The sequence below is a fragment of the Pagrus major genome, chromosome 14 (assembly GCF_040436345.1).
Source record: "Pagrus major chromosome 14, Pma_NU_1.0".
In the NCBI taxonomy this organism is placed as follows: Eukaryota; Metazoa; Chordata; class Actinopteri; order Spariformes; family Sparidae; genus Pagrus; species Pagrus major.
Genome location: NC_133228.1, coordinates 14,360,481 through 14,364,433, shown reverse-complemented (window position 1 = coordinate 14,364,433; position 3,953 = coordinate 14,360,481).

Below are 3,953 nucleotides of genomic sequence, written 5' to 3'. Positions count from 1 at the left end.
TACAAGCACGTTGGGGAGTCTGCATCACGACGACGATGGATCGACCAACTGTGATGGAAGCACAAGGTGAAAACATGTTGGGCATCCTGAGGAGGCAAAAACTGAATTCATGAAAAAAAATATATATACTGGAAAATTGCACTGTAACAATAACTTACATTTTACGAATGTTAAAGTTTGTTTTTTTTAATATTTATGCAGAATTGTGCTTAATTTAATTCTGAAGTTGACTGAACTGTTTACTGATAAGTTTTCTAAGTCACTGTTTTCTTGTAAAATTGTAAATACGACCTGTCGTTGGTGGAATTATGTGTTTGATTTCTAAATATAACCATTTGGTGTTTAAGATACTACCCGCGTAAGCATGTAGACTTTTTTCTTCTTCTTTGGTTACTGGATGAGATCCATTTAAAAGAAAGGGGTCATGTTGTTATGCGTCAGCAAAGGAAGCACACACACAGCCACTGTTTTTTATCAGTGAGTCAGCTTACTGGTCAGCACCGCTGATGCATCCTCCCACTCCGACACACTCACAATACACCCACTCCGGTCAGCCTGATCAGAGCCGGGCTTTGGCGCACTTTGTTTGAACAATTCACAATACGTGACATGTGAAGGGAAAGAATAGACGCTCACTACGGATGTCACCGACATCGCGGAAGAGACAGGGACTTTTAACAAAAAATCACAGGGTCGCATGAAAGCAGTGGGCTGCTTACAGTAAAAGCTGCACTAGAGGATGACTGTAAAGTCAGACGGTGAAGCCTCTGAAAGAAGAAATGACACATTCTTCCTCTTCAAAATGGAAAGTTCGAGAAGTGAAACACACCTTTACTCAGTTCAATCACACTCTGGGAAATTACAGCTACGCATTACTGGAATTGGAGTGGTACGACCAGTATGGGATGGCTACTGTTAGCTAATGTTAGCGAACGTATTACTTGGTAAATAACATAAGTGAGTCCGTTTGCTCACTTTTTGTCCCTTTTTTCCCCAAAATTGTCACTTAGGCTTGCTTAAAGTGAGAAAAAATAACAGACCTCTTTCATGTATTTTTCAGGGGTGAAATATGTGAGAATTTTTGTGTAAAACATGAAAAAACAGCTGAAATTATCAACAGAATGTAAAGAAATAACAGTTTTGATGTTATGTTATGACACCACTCCCCGCTAGGTCCCAACAACAACTGGACCTCAAGCTGCACCGCTAACTTAGCTGGCTAGCTAATGTTGTAGAGAAAGTATTCTTCAAGAAACAATTATGACGATTACTGGATGGACTGTTATGAAACCTAAATGTCCCAATGAGATAAAAACAAGAGTAAGAACTTAACATGGATTGTCTGAAGTTAGCTTAGAGATATTGGACGTTGTTGATGTGTTGAAATGCTAATGTTATTTAGCTACATTACATTGGACAAGCAGATCAATTTAGCTAACTGTTTGAATTGAGTTTTGGGTTAACATATGTAATATGGAAAGCATTTTGGCAATTATGGCGTCACTGGCTAACGTTTGACCCGTCGTCAGTTCACAGTTCAGTTCAGGGTCAGTGGGATTGGGCCTACGTTACATGGGTGAGAGCCAAGAACACGAGAATAAGTCGATCAAGAGAGGGGATGCTTGGTCATGAATGACATGCTGATGACAAATCACACGGCGATAAGGAGGTGACAGGTTGGGAAGGAGAGACCGAGAGCATGACGAGAGAGTGAAAGCGAGACACTGAGAGATGTGAGCTATTGGTATCAGCCGTCCTGATCCCAGTCCTGTATTTGTATACGTGTCTTGGAAGAGTTCCCGTGACTCCTGAATCCACAGTGCAGCTGTTCAAAGCCTACACGCTCTCTGCCTCAGGGGTGGCAACAACAGAAAAACTACAAATTGCATTATGGGAAACCATTTCCCAAAGTATACAAGAGAGTTTTTAAGACTGATCTCCTGCTTAAGGACAGAAAGTCCAACCTTTAACTGGACTCAAACACAAGCTCCTACGCAGCGTACGCTGCCACGGCTCCTCTATAGCCTCCCCGAGCACAGCAGCTCAGTGTGCACAATGCATTCCTTTGGCTAAGTGTCCTAAGAATAAAACTTCCTCTGCTCGAGTACAGCACTTTGTCATACGTGTCAGAATGCCAATAGGGCGATCCTTCTATGTAATTCATCCGTACGATGTAAAGACTTCCTGCTTGTAAATGAGGTCTCTGCACTCAGGGTGGTCACTGCATTATGCTTATTTCAAATTCAAGATGTGGTCACAGGGAAGCGAAATACCAGCCTCTCAGTCACAACTCTCAGGCCCCTTTGACCTTTGCATTCCTTTCCACTGCGCTGTTGCTGATTTACATATACGACGAGGCTATTTTAAAGGATGAGTTCACACTACAATTTAAAAATTCAGTCATTGTCTACATGTCTTACTCACTACTGACGTTTTGTAGTCTGCAAAGCATTTCTAGAGCTTCAAAGCTAAACAGTTTTGCAGCAGTAACTGAAGTAACTGAAGCAGATGGAAACAAATGAGTCCCCATCTACTTCAGGTGTTTAGGAGAATGCTGCAACGCTGTTTTGCTGCGAAGCTCCAGAAATGTTTTGAGGGCTACAAAACTTCACCCAACTTTCTGTCGAGTAGATGATGACTGCATTTTCATTTTTGGCTGAACTTGTCCTTTAAGCTGCTGAATGCAAGTGTAACTTTAAGTGCATTAAATGTCAAGGTCACCAATAACTGATCTAATATTCTACTTGCGATGTACTGCTTCACTAAAGTCAGATTTTTCAACATTTGGCGGCTTTTACATAGCAACAAAAATCATTTTTGTTACATATACATCACTATTAATCTGTCTAGAGGACATTTAAAGCACATTTTGCATTAATTCTAAGACTATTCATTTCCAAAAGAAGAAATTTTGCATCGCACAACGTAATATTGTTTAATTTATACATCACCGAACCAGTAAACACTGAGTGTAGGAATGAAAAGAGACAAAGGACAAATGTGTTTGTCTCCATGTGAACACTGTATCCAATAGTGCTGCCACACTAGTGGAAAGTGTCATACCTGCTTTAATCCCCCTCATAAGCTCTGCAGCCGAGAGAACTGATACAGGCAGGGTCAGCGTGGTGTCAGCTGATGTGCACATCAACTAAAAATAAACGGCAGAGGCTCTGAATCGTTAGGTCGTTATTGTGTTGGTCACAGGGTCGGTTCTCACAGCCACTTCTAAAAATATCATTTAAAAAGGGAAACTTCTAGTTCCTCGTGTTAGCATTTATTCCTGGAGGATATTCACTTGAGGCATCTTGTGTTTTTGCTTCTGTTTCTACAAGTCAGTCCCTGATTTCTACAGCTGTATACTGGCCAGTTTTCATTTCAACCTGGCTCGGGGGGGTGAAATGGCAGCGGTAAAGTCCGTGATAATCTTCTGCTCAGCTGTTTACAGAGCCGTCCAACTCCCTGTCTGGCTCTCTATTGCAGGTGACGAGGCCTGTATTCATCACTCCTCACGCACATGCACACACAAACAGATGCTCAAATTGCATGGTTGACAGACATGATTGTGCTCTCTGCAATGAAATCTGTGTGCATAAAGTATCAATCTCAATCAGTGTTAACCATTAGATGTCTAAACCAAAATTGAAACTTAATGGCACCTGTTGTGTTTTGTTGTCAAGATGCCAAATGGTAAATTCTGGTGATCCATTTTCTCAGTCTGATCTAGATAGTTTTCTCTCCTGTGTTAATGACTTAAAGGTGCAATATGTAAGAACTGGCCCATATGGTAGCATAGCATTTGCCATGATTATCTTTCGATTATCTGGTCTTAACCGAAAACACAAAAATACTGAGTTTTATTTCTGAAATCATGCATCTTGAAAGCAAAGTTCTGAGAAGAAACACCCATTATAACCGACTGTGGAAGTAAAAGAAACCCAAAATACCAAAGTATG